Source organism: Bombus fervidus, chromosome 3 (assembly GCF_041682495.2).
Source record: "Bombus fervidus isolate BK054 chromosome 3, iyBomFerv1, whole genome shotgun sequence".
NCBI lineage: Eukaryota > Metazoa > Arthropoda > Insecta > Hymenoptera > Apidae > Bombus > Bombus fervidus.
Window position 1 is genome coordinate 7,292,266 of NC_091519.1, and position 24,478 is coordinate 7,316,743.

General features: G+C 31.7%; 1 protein-coding gene across 1 annotated transcript in view; it reads right to left on the reverse strand.

The window, feature by feature from the left end:
• The window catches only part of Dally (division abnormally delayed protein), a 244,201-nt gene that overhangs the window by 70,787 nt on the left and 148,936 nt on the right, over nucleotides 1–24,478 (reverse strand). The gene's annotated exons all lie outside the window — the stretch shown is intronic.

Genomic DNA, 24,478 nt, shown 5'->3' on the forward strand with positions numbered 1-24,478 from the left:
AACGGGGTTACCGATAGGTTCTTACATTTGCAAATTATCACATATATAATGAAATATATTTCTTTGTGACCTAATTTTAGCTATCGATCCAATGGTAGTACAGACAACTGTTTGAATATTACAAGAGAAATATATGATAAATTAATTACGAAAGTATGAAAGAAGAAAAAACAATAAATTCAGTAATAATTGAATTAATTGAAAAAGGAAATTCTGCACAGTGAATATAAAATCGTTGAAAATAAATTAAATGTTGTTTCTAAAAAATACGTGTTCTTATCCGATGTACGAATATACAGAACTTGTTAAAATTATTGAAAATTACACGCTTTGTCGGATGTCAAATTATCTGACTGAACAAATTAATTACTCGGAAAAGCACAGAATATGAACTGAAAGAGGGAAAGAATTCATAAAGGACGATGGAATACAATATGTAGTTGTTAAATTGATCAAGTACACGGTACGGTATAAAGTAGGATGACAAAGATATAAAAACTTCAGTATAACATAGAAGGTCACTTATATAATTTTCCGCCACTTTGCGTTTATTCCGTTAAAAAAAAAAAAGCGAGAGAGCAAAAGTACAGTGTTCACATCCGTTGTTTTTCGAAAAGTCAAACGTTTTTCATTTCAAGCATTTTCTATTCGTCATTTAAGTCCCGTTTTTGGTTGCAATAAAAACGGCCAAAGCCACGGACAGTTGAATTCGCAAAAAGCCAGTGAAAAATTGCTGCTGGAATAGATTGAACCCCTCCGCGATGAGAAATGAATATATTTATCATGTGCGAAGTTTCGTCCCCACTTTCGCAGCGGGTACTTCATTTTTCTCAATAACAGGGTAAAATTTCGCATTCGTCGATCCGGCGCGGACAGGAAGCCGCAATTAACTTTTCCCCGCGTTCGTCCAATTCGAAAAATTCCGCCGTTTCACCGGGATTTTTACATTTCTCGTGGGTGGATGTGCTGTACGCGGGTCCCTTATTTTCCGGAAATTACGGCTGCCTCGTGTTCGCCGCGAAATCGTTCATCCGTCACGAGGCCGACGTTAACGCGGCCGTTTGAAAGGAACGCCGGGGATGGCCCCGATGGAAAAGAGTTATCGCCGCCAATATCAGCCTCACAATTTCCATGTGGCCGGTGTTGCGCGCGTTTATCTCGAAGCAGCGCTTTCGTATACGCGGACGTTTGCATACACGATCGTCATTAAGGTTATCGTTCGTATCTGCCAGCGTGCTTCTCCACGGTTTTTCGTCCTAATTACTTTTTAACGCTGACTATAAAAGGAAGTAAGCCGGCGGTCGAGCTTCTCGAACCGGCATAATCGTAAAACCAGCCGCCAGGCCTGGGCGTAATTAAGACGGCACGCGTGGGCGTGCAAACGTCGCTCTCCTCATCTTCGCCGATTTTCTTTTTATCTTTCGTGCTATCTTTCGTCCTTCTGTCCTTTACCCTGCTTTCTCAGCCTTTCGTCGATATTGCACAGCACTGTAATCCTAGTGTTCGTTTGCTTTTTAATAGTCGGCTTGTAATTTTCCCTTCCACACGATGTTTTGTTCGTTCTGTATCTCGGATTAATCTCGCAACAATCTTCCTTTTAGGTTCACGATACGAACGATTGAGTTTTATCGTATGATACTAGAAGGTGAAAATGTTGTTACAAATTGCTTTCAAATGAAGCATTGGTGGGGAAGATGCTACACTTCTGATTTTAGCGGAACATTGCAATTTCGTTGCAATGTCAATGGTTATGTTGAAATTATTTTGTAAAAATACATGAAAGTAAACAGGAGGAAGAAATTTTTCAGATAAGAAGAAAATAATTGGAGAAATCGACTGTTATAGAAAAATCAGAATTGTAATTGTATATTCTATATTATACTCTCGATAGCTTTTAATAAATAAAATCTTTGTGAAACTGAATTCATAATTCAATAATGGTGAGAAAATGTGAAAATGAAATAAAATGTAAAACAAAGAGAAAATGTTACCACAAGATAATAAAAACTATAATTGTCTATTAGATATTATCTTATTATCTGTAATAGAGATAATAATATTTATTTTATATAAAATATAGGTTTCTTGGAATAAAATATTATAAAATGTATTCGTTATTTCAATAACGCAGAAGAGATGATTCAGTAATGGCCAACGAGTAACTGAATCATATGCTTTAGTTATTCTATATCCAAAATTAATTAACCGATGAAAGCGAATTCCTCGAAAGTAACGTCATAAATGACTCGTGTTATAGTTTTGAATGCGATCTGACTGTTACTTGATATACCAAACAGAAACATGCGAATTTGCTTTCACTATATCTTTAAAACAGCGATAAGATGGAGCAAACACAGAGAAAAGTAATAAGAGATGTGATGAATAATTAAACAATATGGTTGGATATACTTTTCAGTGACCTTCTATGCTCAGTGTTCACATAGTTTATGCGTCAGAAAGTTTCTACATGAATCTATGGAGTTTACTGAGTTTGTACAGAATTAAATTGTCTTTTTCTCAGAAATAATTATTTTGACAAACAAAATGTGCGCTTATAATATTGTTCACCATTTAGAATAATTTGTCGAATGCTGGATTTAAAAAAGAAATCTCTATTCCTAGATTAAATAACTATATCAGTAGAATAATCGACCGACGAATAAAATAGTACAAAGATGTAAATTTTACCTACATTGGATGGATTAATATTTTTCCATACTGCCAAATCAAAATTTGACGAAATATATATTTGTTTGACATTAGTTGTAAAAAAATCATTGATTGATTTTAGCCTAAAAACGTTACAAGAAGATATTTGTTTTGTGAAATGTAATAAATTGTACAGACAGTACTTTAATTTAAATTTGTAGAATGTTCGTTCGTAACAACATAAAATAAAATTAGTATGTTTAGTAAAATAAGATCGATAAGATTTTACTACTATTCCTATTAATCTTTTAATTTACATTTACAGAATATTTACAATCCAATTACAAACTTGATCTCGTCTCATTTCATACGTACGTCAATTTTATTCGTCTTTTCAACTTTCTCAATTGTCGTAACAGATAGGCAATTTCCTGTCATTTCTTGTTTCGTAATGTCCTTATCTTTACGGGTGATTATCACGTAGAATAGTGAAGAGTGTTGAAAGTGAAGGTGTTTAAGAATTATTAGAGTTAAAACCAGGGAATCGAGTCCAAACTAATAAAGATATTTAAACTCGCTTAGACTTTACATCCAAGGTAACGTCTAAGATGATAATTGGAATATGCTATAGTTTGATCAAACGGAAAAGCTGATGTTACAATCCAGGGACATTGCTTAAGTGCTAAACGACGTTTAATAGTCGGGATATGTGTGTATGCTAATTTGCTCGGAATAAGAACGAATGAAAAGTATTGCATGATATTGAAATGAAGTGTGGTAGTTTCCTTTGGTTGAACGCAATAAGCACACCACTTTTATGACGCATCATAAAAGCAACACTGTTATTGTTAGGTATATGTCGTGAAGCAGATGGAAATAATTATGTTTCTATAGTTGGGATCACCTTCTGTCAAATAAATCTGCTTCAAGTTTTGTGAATAGAAGCTGCAAATCGTCGCGTCGATTTGTTCGGAAAGTGAGGCATTTAAAAATCGCGCAATTCTATAATATCTGCAAGAACCAATTTGAAGAGTGTGCTATTTATTAAAAGAGAGAGAGAGAGAGAGAGAGAGAGAGAGAGAGATTACTTAATAAAATTGTAATATTTAGCAAGAACGATATCGCAATTTGAAACGAAGTCTTCATCCTCTTTCTAATATTTAGTAAGAAATACACAAAAAGAATATTTTATTAGAAAACCTTAAAAACCTTAAAATTAAAATGATCTTAATTATTTAAATTATAAACGAAAGATTTTTTAAACAGAATAATTAATAATTTTCTATTTCAAAGTAACTTTTCAAAAAACAGTTTTGAGCCTAAATTTGATTAATAATATAACTATAAATTTAAGTTTATATTACAAATTCGGAGTTGCTTCGAATCATATCTAATTTGAGGTATGATATCGCTGGTGTTAAATAAATTCTATTCTTAATGGAATTTTGTTGTAATTATCTTGTTTTATGAATGAATCACTTAGAGCTGAGTACTTATATACATCTCTTTTATAAATAACCTGCTCTTAACTAACTTCTTCTTCTTGCATCTTGAAAATGAGGTACCCTGTTTTCCTTTATGGTCTTCATATACGATATATAAAAAATGTATTATGGATGTACTTAACATCAAACTTCCTTTTTCCAATATTAACTTACATTACGTATAAATTAGTTCCAAAGAGTAATTTAGAATTTTGAACTAATTTAGATTTTTTGTATTTTTAAAATATAAATGTATTACATAAATATCTGTTTGCTTATTATTATAGCTTATTATTATAGCTTAAAGATTGTAATTATGTTGTTAAGAAATTAGCGTCAGTTTTCGAGTTTCAAACTTTAACGCTTAGTATCAAGCTAATAATTCATTTCATTCTCTTTATTCTACAATATCATTTTACAGTGCAGATGTCCTTCTACATGCTGCAAACTACACTTTTGTTTTTACCATTAATTTGTTATTATTACTCACTTTACTCAAATTACTCTCAAATTACTAACTTCGAGATGGACAGAACCTATCGACAACCGACAACCATTTTTTTTCGAACACAGTGACCATTACTTTATTCTACAAAGTTCTTCTTCGCTAACCATGCTGATGCTGAAGATTCATCAATTCTAGTACACCAGAATTTTACGCTATTGCAATTAGAAGACTTATTTCTTGTTGGCAAAAACATATACGTTACGATGGATATTATTTTGATTGGAAAAGTTTATTCCCAGTCGAGACGAGATCTGTGGTTTTAAAGATAGTTTGAAAACTAACATTAATTTTTTATGAACCTGATGTATTTCTTGAATTTTACTATCAAGAAATTTTTGTAGTTATTCCGATGCGATACAATAGAGTCATCGATTAGAGGAGAGAATCGTATTTGACCAAATTTTTTCCACTTTATGACGCATTAGTTTCAGTTAAGTCAAAGTAGAGCAAAGAAATATACCGCGTGTACTTTTGCAACGGCAATTACACCAACCAAACGACGAGTAATGGCTCGAGAACGATAAATGCTGACCTGTTTTTTTTCCTTCTACAGAAGACCAGCCATCCACCACGAAAATGAGATCCTGTCATTTCTCTCTGACACCCGTTTCCTCTTCAATATTTTCGATACCGGCCTCAACGCTGCAACTCGATCGATATTTGCACGCAAGTTTCACCCGCGTTCTTTTATGCAATCGACGCAATAAATTTCTATGGATCAGGACATTTGGAGGAAGTTAATGCGAATGAGGAATTAGACAAGAAACAACATGAAGATTTTACTAATTTCGCGTTATTATCGACCTATATTTTCGAAGCTTCAACATCTGCCGGAAAGTGGCGGCACTATTTTTTTCTAATTTGTTCGTTTTTCTGCCGAGCAAATACTTTTAAAGAATATAATTTTCAAAATATCGGTTCATTAAAAAAGTGATATAACCAAGAAGTTATCGAATCAATTTCCTGTTAAGATTGTAGCAATTTCGCGTTACCATTAACATAGAATATTCGAAGCTTCAACGGGAGAAACATATTTCAACATCCGTCCGAAGGAACGTGTGTTAGTTAGTTACGGTCGACTTTTCGTTCTCCTCCCACGTCGACGTTGGCGTGCAAAGATGACGAAGACGCAGGCGACTCAGGACGATCTTCCGCCTCCTCCGCGTGCTCTAACTCGCGTTTACCTTCGCTTCATGCCGAAGGAAGAAAGGAGGCGGCCGAGTAGACGCGTCACCCTTGACCCGGAATATAAACGATAATAATGTGTTCCGTTTCTGCGCCGCGATTCAAATGAAGAAGATTAGAAGATTGGCGGATTATCTCGTGATAAGCGCGCACGCATACCAAGCGTCCTGCGAGCTCTTCGAGCCGCCGGTAATAATGTATGATAATGGGCCGCGTGGTCGGGGACTTGAAACGATTTTGTATCTCGATAGAGTGATGTTTCGTGACACGAAGCCGCGTGGGAGAAGAATCGTTGACCATGATCGTCGTCGTACCGTGCGAGAGATTCTCTATTCCCCTTCTTTTGTTCGTTCGAACCTTGTCTGATTGTAAGAATTTCATCCTGAGAATGAAAATTTCGTGGCATTTTGAATTTCCTTTACGTTATATCTCTTTTCTTATCTCGCATTCAGTTGCAATTTGAAAAATAACCATCCCGAGGCAGAGTAATTTTTGCTAACAATATTTACATTCACGACGAGTTGAAAAATATCGTTCGCGAGACGTTGTGTCAAAATTATATATATATATATATATCTAGTAACAAAGTGACCATCGTTATCATAGTTAACATATCCTAATTATTATTTTTCGAAATTGAATAAAATGGAAGTTTTATCATTTTCTTCGAGACATCCTTGTTTTATGATAACAGTCTATAAAATATATAGGGATTACAAAAAGTATTCGCACGTAACTTTTCATTTTTTAACGAGACATTTTTCGACCAGTTTAGGCGTACATATGTGCGTATAAATATTTCAATTTTATAATATCAAATTTTAGTAGTCGTATGAAGATATTTACTAATAAATGATAGGAAATTTAATACATTTGGATGCAATTAATTAATCACGGTGTGCAAATACTCGTCATAGCCACTGTAACTGTACTTAAAAAGCAAAAGAACACGGGAGACTTGAAACAACTCGACAAAGAACGGTAGACAGAAAATTGTAGCCGAGCGGAGCATACCAATTGCTTAAAATAGTTAATTGCTTGATAATAATTGATTATAAATAAATAATAATTGCTTGAAATAGTCAATTCATAAGCAATTAAAATCACACGTGAGTACGCTGATAAGAACTACAAGATGATCAACGTTGATAAAGTGAACTGAGGATACAAAAATCTCTGAACAGAAGGAAAAATACATCGCGACATTAAACGATGGAGTAAATGCCACTTCTACACAGTGTTGAACGGTTAAACGTCGAGAACACGGCCAAGTCTGTGTGGAAATAATTATTCCCCATAGTTCTCCACGTGGCAGCTCGTTCGCGATAATCGCTATTGCCACGAAATCAGAACTTTCTCGTTACGTGATCGTCGACGTGAGAAGAAAAATACAACCGAACTACTCCGGGAAATCCTGCCTAACGCGATATATGTATAGTATATCCCCTTCGTGTATGCATATATTCATCCCATCGTCGCGTCAGGGTGGCCCCGGTAAACGATCGATAGATGGGTCGATGTTACCACGAAATCAGGCTGACGACGGGGTATCGATGTCGGATGATAACGCGATATCGATAACGAGACGAGGGGGTGAACGAACCAGATCGTCGTTTCGAGAGGCATAGCAATGTCATTAACGAGGATACTGACATGAAATCTTACTGTTCGACGGTAACGCGATATTTCTTACATGTTGCACAGGTGATTCGTTCGGAGCCTCTTCTTTACTTCCTTCCTCCCCTTCTTCCGCCTTCCTGCCCTTCATTTTCCCTCTCTTTCTCTCTCAACTCGGTTGCCACCTACACCGACGATCCCCTCTCGCAAGTGAGTCATAGCTAAATGGTAATCGAAGGTACGGATTCGACTCCGTACGAGAGCCGTGGTTGAAGAGCTTCCAAGAAGAACGATTTGGATGAACCATTTTTTTTTCTTTTTTAATTTGGAAGTAGTTTACAATCAATTCTCATTGAGAATTATAAGTAAATTATTCTGGAGAGATACTATAATGTGAATAATATGTAATTATCGTATGTTTGATTCTAGCTGAATCTAATGCTTAAATCTAGAGGGTGATGTCTTTTTAGCCTGCGGATCTGATCCGTCGTGTCAAGTAATTGAGTAACTAGTGGGTTTTAGTGGTTGTTAATTCCTATGTTATATCTGTTACTGAATTTAACTGTAGGTATCTTAAGGTAGCGGTGTATTTTTTCGTTGGTAACATACCAAGGTGCATCTATTAAGAATCTTAGAGTTTTTGGTTGGTGATGAACCATGGCAATGAAAGTCTATACTTTCATTTATCTATATAAAGCGCGTCTTACATGTAACGAAATTCTTTTGTAAGGAAGTTGCTCAGGTGTTCGGTTATTAAAATGTTAATAATATGAGATTATTGAGGCGATTAAACATTTTTAAGCTTCACAATTAAAATCGAGATTCATACGTTTGTTTGGTTTCAATTGTTTCACTTGTGTGTACAGTAATACGTGTAAAAATATAAATTTGTACGCGGAAGAGAAACGTAAAAATTATGTGGCGAAATAAAGTCATTTCTGGGACCGCTTATTACGAATTTTGATGCTGTTTTTCTGGCCAATGTCAAATTATTGACAGGATAATACTCGTTTTGTAATTAATATATATAATTTGTAGTAACACATATTTAAACATAAATACATATTAAAACATAATAAAACATAATTAAAATATATATAATTTCTAGTCTTTATTTTTCCTCTTAACTATTGTAATTGAACATTGTCTGATTTATTATTTTGGTAAAATATTGGAAAAATTGTTGAACAGATAAGCATTTATAAAAAATTATGTAAATCTCAGCATAGCTCGACTTTGATTCAAAATATTCTAGGTTGGTAATTTTTCATTAGAAAATTAAATAAAACAGAAGAAGGAAAATGAGAAAATATCATTGATAAGAATGTTTCAAGAGACATTACCTACTACCAATATTTGCTATTATTCGTTACCTGGTTTAGATCAAGAAAATAGAGGAAATAAATTACCGAATTTGTATAAATTAAACGATACACAAACGCAGAGTTATAATACATAAACACAAGTAGATTATAGATGAATGCAGATAGTCACGCCAAAGTACTAAATATCCATTTTTTAAATTGTACTGTATTGTGTTTATACTGCAAACGAAATTCTATATGATAATCGAAACAGTACAGAATAATGATTTAATAAAAGTAAAGATGCAAAATGTGGTAAAAATATGACAATGACAAATATTATAAAATTATAAATTGTTTGTAAATTTTATTCGTTATCATTTTCTATAATCTGTGAATATAGTTATAATATAGTATAATTATATTATTAAGAAATAAACGAAATACATATGGAATCGACGAAAGAGCAATTCACATTACTGCATAGATGAAAATTAGATCGAATGTGTTTCACGATAACGTGATACTTCGTATGCTGATAATATATTTTTGAAACTTTGAAATATTATACATCTAGTTAGATATATACATATATCAAATTATAAGGTAAAAGATATGCTCTGATACTTCTTGCGTTACATAATTTGATGAATCTTGAAATTCCGTGGAATCTTATATACTACTGAGACTTTATGAATTAGAATATCAAATTTTATCATGTACTCTCAATTTTCCTGATCCTGCAATTGTGAATTTTCAATTTTTTAATTTCTTACGCAATCTTTATTTTAATCTCTCTAATCCATCAATCGTTCCGGAGTGAATGAAAAACTTTTGAATTTAAAAACTAATAATTTCATAAATTAATTATTTTTGATAAAATGACGAAATCAGTTAATCCTTGGAAAAAATTCATACGATTGTGAGAAAATTATTTCAATTGAATATGTGCGTATATGATATTTCGAATGTATTGCAGTTCAAGTTTTCTGTGAGAAAACAACATTTTAAATGCAGCTACTTGGTACTTTAAAAGCAGCTATCATTGATATAAAGATTTTTATAATTGTTATCAAAGAACACCAGGTTCTTCTGCTTATAATTATTGGATGAATAAACTATAAAAGTTCTTACGTATCTATATAATATATAACAAATATAACAATATATAAATATCACATATCTGCAATATGTAATAGTATTTAAATACATATACATATATTCGTATATATTTTTAAAAATAAAATTATCATTATAATGAATTACGATTTTTTGACTGTAAATCTTAAAGGTATTGAGTGAGATACTGAAATTTGTGGTATGAAGTATACAAACGAGGATAATTTTCTATACTTGTTAATGTCTTACTAGATATGTAGATGAAAAAGCTAATGTCACGTATGTACATATACGTACTTAAATTTCCATACTCATTTTCTTTAAAAAGCGAAGGTCGTTACAGAGAATAACAAAGTAACATATATTTTGTAAAATGATAATTAAATTTACCTAGACAAAAAATTTAAGGCGTTAGAAATACTAGGAATAAATTCATCGCTTTGAAGAATAAATATTTGTTAAATATTTTCATGTGTAAATCAAACTTCAGAAATTTTATTTGTATTTAATTCGATTAACAATTAGCGGAACGATAAAAACGGAGAGATACAAATGGTATTAAGAGTATGAAAGGCTGGGTAGAGGATATGTACATATTCAATATTGAATGAAGGCTTTATGGCTTTTATAGAATCGAGGAGGATGAATAACACTTGCGGATATAGAAATATTCAACGTTGAATAGAAAAGAACCTTTTAACCATTTTCTTAAACGGAAGATTAAATTTAGTTGAATATCTCTCAGTTAGAAAAGTATTCTCTAGTTATATTTCTATGAGTAAAAAACGTGTTAGAAAGATACATGGTAACGTGTTGAAGTACTTGTATTAAATATACGATTGATAAATTATTATATATATTTTACTTTAAATGTATTTTAGACATTCTACACCATTTTTTAATGACCAGGTAAGTTTTTTATCGACAATGATTGATTATAATACACAAAAAACTTATAATAAAGAAAGATAAATTGATATTTTCATTCCTTACAGGCATCCTAAAAAGTTTCCAAAAGAAAAATGTTGCTTAATCTTGCATTACAAAATTGTAATTCGCAACAAAAATAATGATTAGGAATGGTCTTTTCTATTAAAAATTGTAATTAAATATTCTGCGATTTAGATTATTATTTTAGAGTCAAAAGGAAGAAATTAATAACACGCAGACTAATGATATAAAATGTTATAACTTTATAATATTATAACGTCACTTTTCACTATTAACTTCATATTTTCCTATATCTAAATTAAAGAAGTATGTTAAAAGTGGAATTCTTTTTACAGAAAATATTTAATTCTATAAAATTTCTATTTGAAAATACTCGGAGAACATTCAGCATAGTATTTTTTAATTAATTAACAAACCTTGATATTTGATGAGATCATATTTAACACCTATTATGGATATATTTAACGCTTAAGATGGCTATTCATGCTATATACTAATTTACATTATATATTATTTATACATTTATTTATATTATTATATACTAAATACATGTCTTACTAAATGAATAACTTGCAACTTCTATATACATTTTCAAATTGGTTTCATATTTGACCAGTATAATCATGATACATACAAATGCGAATAAAAGTTTTCTACAGCAAATGTCGAAATACTTTGTTGTCAGTGTACAGCGTACATCCTAAATTCCTTCTCCTCTTTGCTTTGAAATATACGAGGATCATTACTTTGCACAACTGGAATTTCGCCGTTTGGAAAACGGTATCAGAAGATTCATCCCCTTCCGGAAACTTTCGTATGGAAAATAATTGAGGAAAATGTACATGGTTGCTCGAGTGATATAACGTGATTCCGTTCTGTTCGAGTTTATGCTTGTGGACGTTGAACGTATCTGGGAGCAACGAGGAATCCTAATGCGGATAAAAGATGTGCTCGATGCTGAAAACTTTCTCGGTAAGTATGAATCACGTCATTTCGTGGTGTCTTCTTCACCGCTTGGAGTTTTCGCTGTCTCAGTAAGATCGATTACAAAACTCTCACCAGTTTGTGATAAAATTCAGAAAAATTTTCCGCTCCAAGTTTATTCAGTTCAAGCTTGTTTGTTCTTTCTTCTATGTTTGCCTCGGTGTTAAGGTAAAAGTTTCGAGTAAAATCGTAACCAAGTTTAATTATTTTTCTAGAAAAAAAAAACATTCGGGAACTGCTTTCAACTTGTTTTTTCCGTTGAAAGAATATATCGATTGTTGGAATTCCATTTTTTCGTTCATGTAATTAATTATCGATATTTGTAAAATGATAATACGATAGAGGAACTAGATTATAAAATATAGCAATAATTAACCATAAACAAATAAAATATGAATTTCAGTTTAATTATTATTATACGTTCACTACATTTTTAAAATAGCGATAAAGTGCCATTCGATCTAGTGAAAAAAAATTTTTTTTTTAATTGTAATTACATGCATCGACTATATTCGTAATTATATTGAGATAATTACGAACACCTTATCAATTTTAACTATCTAAAATTGGTAGAAGGTTAATTAATACAAATATGTTTAAATGAAAATAATTATTACAGAGATAAAATATAAATAACTAACTTTGTAACAATATCAACAACTGTAATTATTGTTACTCTTCGCTAAATTCGTCGATAATTAAAGTAATTAATAGAATAGTCTATACAATTTCGTTCCAAAGAAAATTCTATTTCGTTTCATGTAAAAAAGAAAAAACGTATGACCATTATCGTGTAGAAAACGTGATGAAATCGAAACGAAATTTGTCCTGGGAATTGTATTTGAATTCCTTCCGTCAACAAGTGGAAGTCGGAATTTGAAAGATTCATACCGCTATGACAGGCATTCAAAAAACTTGTGCAGAGAGTGCAAGGCTTGTCCTCAAATACTGATGAATAACGCATCCTGCCCTACCTACGAGACAATACCATTCCGAGGGTCCTCAACTATCCACACACACGACGCCTCTATGTCCTGTCCAGACAGCTCGAGTCATGGCGAAGAATATAAAATACCATATCTATCGGAGACCATGCCTTCTACGATACGCCATATACATAACTCGTCAAACGCAGTGTTCTTTGCGTCTACGTATGCACATGCATTTACACCAGTGCCAGACCTTCTACGACTAATACGAATTTCGTCTTACAACTTGTTAGAACTGTAACCGAGGTATACTACAAAAAACCTTTTCAGTGTTTACATAGCCTTTTAGAATCATTCATAGTAAGAAGCTTAGTTGACTTATGGAAATTAGTTATAAAAAGGTCGTTAATTAGACTCAAAATATACAGTGAGCTACGAAAGTCTATATATGTACGTCCCTCATATCAAATATTACAGAAAGAACATTAGCTGCACGAATTTTGTCGACACGTAAAAATACATATTGTTAGAATGTAACACAATTTATTCGCTTTCACCTTTATCGAGGAAAGAAGTAACAACATATAAAATTCTAAGAATTACGTACATCTGTCATATCTGCGTGAGATCAGAAAGATCATAAAAGAAAAAGATTGTATTAATTTCTTGTAAATGACTTACGTAAGCATCAATAATATCCTGCTATTTTCTTGGCGTTGAAAAATTGATAAAGGATTTGTAATTCCTAATGTAATTTTATCACAAAGTCTTTATAAGTTAAATTTTTCAATTTTTGTAACTCCTTTTAGAAATAAATTAATAATAGTTTATCACAGTATTGTATATTTAGTATAGTATATTAATAAATTTATATCTAGGTAAGGTATAAATAATTTTGTCAGATATATATTATAAAGTGCATTTTTAGTTTCTTTGGTAAGTCAGATCTACAAAATTTGATAGATGTAGAATTCCATGACTGAATGTACGAATAGCCTTTGGTGTGGTGTGTGTATTATGAATGGCTACGAAGATGGAGTGAAGTATAAAAGATGAGAGATGAAATGAGAATTTCAAAGTTTCGTCAATGAATTTTCTCTGAGAGTTTCGAGTGGTAGACAATTATGTACTTTTAAAGGATTTTAAGGATTTTTTATATGTGACTAACAATAAGATGTTTAATCCGTTGAGTATAAATTGTTGTACAATTATTGTACTAATTGCAAGTATTCATTTATTATATGAATAGTTCCATTTTCTGTATTCAACAATGGTTTAAACTTCGTACTTTTATATCTATATATTTCTTTAAATTACCTACCTAGATATGTTTGTTACAAAATTTGATTTTGATCTTTAAAATTTTTATTTAATCGTGCAAAATATGATTCCACCAAACATGTTATACCTTACATCAAATACGTCTTATATCAAAATTATATGAGATGTTCAGTAACTATTTAGTAGAATAATCGGCAAGGGTTGATTCTATATGAAAGAATAAGCTGGTTATTTTAATCTGAAACCTACATGCTAATATTATATAATTAAAAAGAGATTAGTTGATAATAAGAAAATTATCTACCAATAGAACGCAACAATAGAAATTTAAAAATGATTTAAATAAGATTTAAAAGAATGTTTAATGCGTGAGTACGTAGACACTTCTAAGTTATATGGTGTTATTGAAGGACAAAAATATAGAAACCAAAGTTATACGTCGAACGCGTGAGTAATTAAATTCACCAGAATTAAGTAACGAGGAAGTTTTAAATACAATATTAAATATTATCGATATTTTACCATGAAACACGTATCAATGCATACTAAAGTGAACAATGTAGTAGATATCTATATTCAAATTGTATAGATATATTTATGTACAACATACATAATTATCCATTTCGAACAAACCAAACGAAAAAAATAAACTAGTGAAAATATGTACAAATCCAATAAACTGCAGGAATCGCGCAGTTCAATTTCACCGTTTGCATATTGCTTCAACGCTTTAGGGTGTACAGATTGTATGTATCTATGCAAATTTTGACACGGCTGGAGTCCAAGGAAATTTTGCTATATGTATGGTACATGCTGCAAAGCCGATAACTGAATTATTGCCTGCATGCTTTGGTCACTATAACTTTGTTATAAAACAGCATATACATACGTTAATTGCGTGTACACATCAAAATGACAAACTACTCTGAAAATATGCATTTTTTAAAGAATTCTAAAACGAATTAAAAGATGTATCGTTACGTTTTGAATTATTCAATTGTCTAAGTAAGGTATTCGAACAACATTTTACAAGTTTCTTACGTAAATGAATTTTTGTCAGTCAATCTAAACGATCGAATTGAGAATCATTTTTCATTTCAGTTTTAATATAAACTTTTTTCAAATACTTGAAGAGGATTAATGATTAGGAAGTTACATATAAAGTACCATTTATAATTCATCGTTTATAATAATCTAAATTGATAATTCTTATATCGTCCAACCGACAAAGTCACAAATTTCCATTTTGTTTCATGTCGAGGTCGAGCATGAAAAGTGTTAGTTTCTCACAAAATATTCCACGACGAAGTGCAAACGACTGAATGGAGTATAACCTTGTAAAGTAGCAGCTGCGCTGATACAATAATTTAAGTGTTTCCTACGACGTTATTTTAAATACAGATACAGCTCATACATCTATCATTATATTTAGTATGTCGTAAATTTATCATTTCAATAAATTTACATACCTACAAATGCACATATCTACTGCATATATCTACAAATATTACACATCGCACATGCATATCTACAAATTCGACTTTTTTTTAGTCCATCTCAATTATCTTCATTTCCATTCTGACATATACATAGCCCTTTAATATTTACATAAGTAAACAGTGCGAAGCGAAAATATTAATAAATGGTAACAAGAGGGTGACTCGTTTGCGCTGTTCGCGCACGAATTCCTCAAGTGAACCGGATTAAAGCTGGAATTTGAAGGATTCCCATCGCGGCATACCGGACGTTTATTAAGGCCATGTACATGTCCTGCCCATGCCAGCAATGTTAATGCATAATACCTTCTGCCTTCTTGAAGGTGCCGTTGCGTGTTCATAAGTAGAGACAAGTTTACTTCATGACAAACTTCCATTAGCTCGATCGTTTCAACGCGAAAGGAGACAGGGAGAGTAACGCAAAAGAATCGTATAACATTTTGCTCTCTCTGCGATACATAGATATCCTTTCCCCTTTTTAAATTTAAAATTTTATATCTTGTACAGATACATAGACAGGTGTTATATTTTATTCGTGCCTTACAAGGTGGAGTATTAGCTTGGCAACAACCAGAGCTTTTACGAGGATCGTCTACCGTGATAACGATGGGCTTAATTCGATTATCCTATGCAAACTTTCGATCGGCTCGAGTTCCAGAAATCAATCACTCGGTGAGTGACGAATAATCAAAGTGCTGATAACACAGTCCTTTGAGTTTCATGAAAATGAAGATAATTAAGAAAATCTGAGATCGTAAAATAAAGCGGTGTATATTTTTAAAATGTTTGGTTTAGCATATTGTTTAACTCTCTGCCTCTTATTTTTTTCTAATCTTAATTTTCTTCTTGGTGTGGTGATAAAAGTCGATTTACGTAATTTCTGCATCTATTCAGACATAAAATTGTTAGTATCGTTCAGAAATAATAAGGACAGTTTTTAACAAACTTCATTCTACTACATTGAAATAACAAAAGCAGCAAATTTATAAAAAATTAGAATCAATAATCATGCAATTATATAATATTATATAATGTACAATTATACAAGTATAAAAAAAAGGGAACAATTCAAATTGTTCTCAGTTTGATTCACAAGTGGTTTCTATTAATACCATTTATCTCGAATCGATTATATTGAAACGATTTATTGTATAACAATCTATTAACTACAATTACCAAAAGAAAAAAAGGAATATATTGATTCATGTGATTCTTATTCCGATAAAAAATTTATTAGTATTAATAGCTTAGTATAATAGTAGTAAGTTACGCTTATTGATGCATATCGAAACTATATATTTGTTATGTAATAACCTAACACTATTTATCCTGTCTTACGTAATATACAGCCATACATTCAGTCCTCTTTATAAGACATACGCCATTTAAATTTTTCAACCATATTAACAATATTGATCAATTTTATTTCGTTCAATATTTAAAAAATTTCATTCTCTGCTATCATCGTCAAAATCTTGATATCCCAATACAATTTTAAACGTAATATGATCGTAACGAATATTTTTCTCAGGAATGCAAATTTAAAATTCTCCCACCTTGTTTATGGTACTTCGGTCTTTAATTCATTTGAATTCTAGATATAGAAAAACGTATGATTAATTTCCTTTTATTTGCCACAGTTGAGCTGCTTCTATTATTGCGCTTGGATTTTGTTCACGAATCGTAATAGAATGTAAATGTAACGCAATAAAACTCGAGGTTTAGATACCCTCGTGCACACGAGCTAATGTTGCGGCATTTGCCCTGCGTTGCTATACTCCAATCCTACTTTAAGCCTATTTTATTTTCTCCACCCAACTCGTAGCCTGTCTCAGAATAACACGCGGAAACCGCTGCTACGACTAATTCGGTTACCGTATATAAACTTTCCCCCGATACACACTCAAGCGTTCACGTTAAATTATTATTCCACCGTGCTGAACGATAATTGAAATAAGAAAATAGGTTATCCTGTACTTTTACTGGATGCAAAAGAATGTACTCGCGTGCGTTTGCACTCTGTACGTAATTGGATTACTTCGATGTAAATCGTAATGATCGTTATAATGCCTATAACTTACGGGGAACAATACATAATTCATAAGTAAATTGTTAACGATCGTATGAAAACTTAGTATGCAAACACCTTAAGAACTTGCTAAATTCAAGGATGCTGTTCATAATTTACGTGGAAAAGGACGTATCCACTCGTTCGTAAGATCCGTACCATTCGGTACGATGATAATCGGTACAATGTTCTGTTACTGCACTTGACTAGAAGGAAAGATTGTTTGTTATAAACAAACTGCGAATGTTTATTCTTTTGATAGAAGTGAAATTTATATATGCAAATATGTATAGAATGTGCATACTAGAATGCAAGAATACTCATGGAATATACGTGTATAGACGTGCACAAAATACTCAAAACAAAATAACTTTATCGTAACATTTAGCGGGTGTAGCAAATCTCCATCTCAATTCTATTTTTGTGTTATGTTTATAAGAATTTATATGCGCATGGATATCCGCGTTACGATTAAGAATTTATATAATTATTGTTATATAATAAAATATCAAATTTAAACAAATGTCTTCCTTACTGGAGTGTTAAATGTAGCAATTAATACATATTCGGATGTGATTATTTTTTTATAATTTGATATTATTATACCACGATTCACTACGCGTTATTAAATAAAATGATTAAACAACGTTATAATAGAAACAGTACAGTATTACAATATTATATTAAATACGAAGTACAGTATTAAATACAAATGTCAAACTTTAGCTGGAATGTTCTATTTTATTAATTTACTGGACACGATCATTGTAGGTATCATTTACTTTTGACAAAAGTTTTTAATCGTAAAGGAATATACTAGAAAATTGAAGGAATTCATCGTTGAAAAAAGCGAAAAATTTTTCCAAAAAAGGTTCGTGTAATTATACGCTAAATGGTCAAACTACTATTTTAAAAAATGATACATATTAATTATGTGAACATACGTCGTTATTAAAATTTTCTTAAACTTTTCTTTCAATCGAATATTTTCGGTTTTTAGTTTTCAACTATTACGTAACTATGATTGCCTTATGTCTGGCAGAATTTGAAAAAAGTTTTCCAATAATTATCATTAAATATATCACAAGATTTAGTCTCAATATAAAATCAAAATTAGTGGTATCATAATATTCATAGACTTTTAGTAAAAAAGTACAATGTCAGTCATCATCCAAAATTCAAAAGTAAATTATTTCTGTCTCGAATAAAAATGATTTTCTGGCGCAGAAAATACATCTATTCGTCCTATTAATAGCTTCATTTAGAAAGGTAATAATTAACCGACACGAAAAGTCAAATTTATTAAGATGATGAGGGATAATGTGGAGGCGGCGGTGTTGGTTTGTCTGTCTTCGACGCGTGATTAATCCGCATGGAAAGAGCTTTACGTGGAAACGGATGAGCCATAAACGAGTTAATCTGGAACGAATTTTGTTCAAAGGAGAGTTTCAAATTCTCTCTGCGTTATAATAAACTCGATATTTCGAAATTAGTTTCGGTTGATTGCAACTTTGTGTTTGCATTACGTTATAATTGGTGATTATCTACTAATTCTATACACGCCTCTAAACCATGTCCTCTATGTTTATCAAAATTATTTATTAAAATATTTATTCAAATTTATTTTCATTTTCTTCTTATTACACAGCCATTACATTATTACTTTGGACAAAAACAATTAATTCAATTTTATAGAATCGAGTACAGCTACATATATAGCTTCGAATTCTTTCAAATTTGCAACAGTATGACATTAAACTTCACTTGATCAAGAAAACTTATCATTTGGTTTTTGGTTAATTGGTATTACATTTACGACAACTTTCATTAATATTTTTTATTAACTATGTTATCTCTATGGTCAGTCATATAGCAACATAATAAAGTATAATGTTAAATTTTATCATAAACTAATTATAAAATTATAAAAAGGTCATATTCTATTCGTGAATAATCTTCATCTTAATGTTCCTAAAGATTAAAATCCTTTGTATAATTTGCTTATTTATTATGTAATAGGAAACGTGATTTATAAATTTTGTGACTGTCAATAATTTAGATTTAAATTATATATGTGATATTTACTTCCTTTTTGTAATCAAGTATTTTGAGGATTAAGCAATACGAATCGTAAGAACACAAACTTTGTTTCTTTCTATTTGATAATCAGTAAGCAGTTGCCATCACTGAAGCATACGTTATGTCGAAGCAATTAATAATAAACAATATCTACTACTAATGCAACTGTTACATTTCTATATTCAGCATGTTTCGATAAAATGATCTAAAAAGTAAAATAAAGCAGTGGACAAATTATTGAAACAGTCATTATCATTTAACCTCTGAAGACTGTCAGAGATGAAAATCCCACGCGAATTCTCTTTTAATATCACAGTTCCGTAATAATATCATGTGCAAAAAATATCATTTTTCTACCCTTTGTTTAATACTGAAGAATAATAAAACACTTAATTCCATGTAAATTACTGATTTTTCAAACAAGGAAAAAGTCTATCCTCCTGCACAATTGAACTAATATTATTAATTGGAAATTTTTCGAGTCAGAGTTTATATGTTGCTAGTATCAATAAATATAATTGTATAATATCAAAAGTTTGGCAATAAAACAAATTAAATTCTACCAATTTTACCAATTATAAATTATCTGATTATACTGTTCGATGGAACGTTAGAAGATTGTAAGAAAGAAATTTATCAGCTGCGACTTCTTACTTACCAAGTTGTTATTTGTTACTTCGCTACTATTGCATATTAGCCGATATATCATCGTGCAAGAGTAACCCTAATTGAAATTGTACGTGATTTTCTTAACGCGATAACTTTGTAGGATTAAAATGAAGAACTGGGAAAAAATATTATATATATAATTTACTAAACTCTATTATATCTAAATTATTTATAATCACAAAATTTATAAATCATGACTAACAGGATAATAGCCGTATTTCCATACTAGCGAATATATCAAACGGGGAATGACAACTTTCTGACAAGAAATGTCAATCACTGTACAAAACGAAATTGTTCAAGGATTCTATTCAGAAATTGTAAACTACGTTCCACTGTTCGATAAACGAAGGCACGAGATAGAGGTAATACTAAGCGCGTCATGAATGCGCGTCGAAACTCGATAAGGAGAACGGAACCTAGTTTCAACGTGAAATTAATTTGTCTGTTTTAGTCCGGGCCGGGCATAGTCAAAAGGCTCATTTATCAACGTGACGTTGTTTAAACCCATTTGATTTGTGCAGGTACAAACGAGGCCGATCCCTCCGACCAGAGGGGGATTTCAATGCGAACCGCCCGTACAAAAGCATTGCCTAAGCAGGAACTACAGATTATCCCCATTTGCAGAGGTCTGTCTCTATGTATGCATAGTGATCCAGTTAAGATTTCCCATACGTCCCGCGCAACTCGTAGGCTCTCGTATTATCCAATAATCGCAATGCCATTGTTATGTTCGGGCCAATTCCCGATTGTCGACTAACATTCCTCATCATCACTTTCGCGATTTCGCTAATTTCCTGTAGATCACGGATACGATATTATTATTGTACTCTAAACCACAAATAACCTAAGCGTATAAAGTTAAGTTGATAGGCAATTGCAATTGTGTATTTAATTCTGCATTTTCGCATATATTTGTATTTCTCGCTAAGGACACGCGACACAGCGTGTAAGATATCGGCCTTCTACGTGTACCTACACGATATTGCTTCGTGTTAGCTACTCGAGCTCTGATTAACTCTCGGTATCACTTTCTAGCTCACGAAAATGATATTTTAATTATCTACCAATAAGAGTTGTCACACTAGTAACAATTTGTCATGCAAAAGTTTCGTCGAGCAACAGTTTTGTGGCGCAACAGTTTCGTCGCGCAACAGTTTTGTCGCTCACGAAAAGGGCATTCATCTGTACGAACGTGCGCACATTTGACGACGCGACGTGACTGCAGAACGAATTTTTTGTTTTCAAGACCTAGCATCTGGTTAACGATTGATCTATTTCCATGTCGTCGCCGGTCTTGCAAAATTAATAAATGCGCGTGCACTAGCAACGAAGCTGTCTCACTAATACCAGTGATATATGACGTTGGAAGAAGAAGAGATTGAATTTCTGATTGATGCATATTAATGTTACAGCCAATCTTCCGATAGTATAGCCAATCGAAATGTTGTTAACAACTCTATTGGAACTAATAACATACTCAGTTCTGCAGTTTCAATATACATATATCACAATTGTGTTGCAACAGGCATGAATTTAAAATCAATTCAAGATCAGAGTTAAAATATTTAATACTGATTATTAAATTGACTATATTTATGTACCCATGGTAGGGACTTTTCAAAAAGATATTAGGACAGATACAATTTTTTGAACCCTTAGATCCTAGATCCTAGACCTTGATCCCTTAGATCTGGTTCATTGCAAATCAAGGGACAAATTGTAGTTTTATTTATTCCATAAGGATAAGGAATATATACTTTTTAAGAAAACTTCTTTGAGAATTTACTTTTATTCCAGTTTACGTTATCATTAATAGAGATTGTGAAATTTGTATTTAAAAATACAAAGATTAGAAACCTTTACAAATGATTTCAATCATTCAAAGTCGACGATATTTACCTGACTCGCTGTAGGTATAATTTTCTAGAAAAAAAAAGGTGAAACCCAATTTTTTCATGTCATTGCATCATCAACTACACGATAGACCTATAATTTAATTATCCGCTATATTTTTTGTCTCTGGTAACGTCAGATAACGTCAGCAGTAATTAACTGAAATGCGAAAACATGAAAAGTTTGCAGAGCGTTTAGTTTGAAGGGGACTAAAGTTACGGGATAGTTAATCATCTCTTGCTAGCGTTTTTTTTTTTTTTTTGCCCATTTACTAGGATGGCACTCGAGCCGATCAAATTCGAGCGAACGAGCATGAATAAACTTTAACACGGTCACTCTGAGTTGGCATGTGTTGGTTCCGATAATCGAACTTTCCCGTCGACTTTCTCGAAGGATGGTGTTTTGCGATTTTTCGAAGAAGCCGAGGTGCAGGGAATAGTATTTGTAAGTCACGTCACTGGTTGACGTGGTTCGAGAGAAGAGAAGAAAAGAAAAGAAGAGTTCTTTCGCAGGCTGTCGTGTAATCGTCCCTCGACTTCGACCAACTGGATAAAGAACGAAATGCGAGAAACGACGACAGGCCGATTACTCACAAGTTCAAAGTTCAGCCAATTTAACCGAGTTGACGTCAGAGGCACTCGTTCACCAGTTGGCACACGTTCCACGGCGTAATGCAAACTGAAGGGAAAGATATCGACCAACGGGATGCGTTTCCGGAGAAACTGATGCTCGTTATTAACGATTCCATTAACCCTTGAACAATAGACACTCGCAGCTATTTCACGCCACTATGCTTTTCGTTTCTACGGTAGAGCTTCATATCGAAGACAATTTGTTCTATCCAACTTTGCTCAAAAGAATTTCTCTTTCGAAAATATCTAAATCACGTTTGTCGTTCCGTGTCAAGTACGCCATTTAATCAAGTGGTTTCGAAGTTATGTATGGTCTTGCTACGTATATTTTTGTTCTTCTATCACGTTGGACGAAATTATTCAAATTTCTAAGAACTAAGTTTTTCGAGTAGTTATCTTGTTTGAGATTCGCACGTAAAAGTAATATAATTTATAGGTAATCTTTGCTAGATAATATAATATTTTATATTTAATTTATGATCTTTCAGACTTAGACTCTAGATTAGATTTAGACTCTAAATAAACTTTCTAGAGTTTTCCAATTCATCGCAAACTTTTTCGTTTAATGGGATTCAAATGATATTTGCTAATTTAGAAATCACATTGATCTCTATTAATTTGTAAGAAATAAAAAATTGATTAATGCATGATATCAATTAGAGAAAACAAAAAAATACAGGACCAGGAAATAATTTTCATTATAGCATTTTAAGAGATTGTTAGATGCTGATAAAAATACAACGAATTATTCAAATGATAACAAGTAATTCAAAAGTGATAACGAGAAAGAAAAACCAATGGTAACGAAAAATATGTAAGGTTTTTAGAAAATTCTACTGCACAAGAAGACACATAAAAAACGGAAAGTTCATAATGAATACATAAGTTTATAAAATTCAAGTGAATATTACATATTAAAATATTAATATTTTACATTGTATATGTGTATATTAAAAACACGATACAGTTTGTTATATAATTGTATTAACATACAAAATTAACGTTCTTTACGATTGAACTATACTAACTTCTCCCTATTTTGCTCAAATTGGTTGATAATATTATGTTAAATTGTCTTTATTCTCATTATTTCATTATGTTTTCTTTTATCTAGAAAGAAATGGAAATCGACATATCGTTATCTACTTCATTTTTCAATCATCGCGTCGTACGAACATTAATCTCATAAAACGATTGCTAATTCCATTTATATTACCATTATATTCTCCAGAAAAGCAAATTTCAAATGAAGTCATTGAGTTATTTGATTCAGCTGAAATTGCTTTTATGCAAATTCGTTTGGATACAACGAGAGGAGATAAATGGACGATTCGCATCATCGTTTAAATTATAATTATCATCAACAATAAAATCAGTACACAATGTCAATACCAAATATTTATGCAAATAATAGGTATACTTTTTATGATCGCAATTAAAAAAATGAAATCTTAATGAAGATCTGTATCATCTATTAAATATTACAATGAATTCTTTACTTCATGTATTTATTGTATATACTTTTATAATTTACACGCATTCTGCATACATAAGATCCGCAGTCTATTAATATATAGCAACAAAATTATCGTTTGTAAGCGTCGTTATGAAACTGTTTTATTGTTTA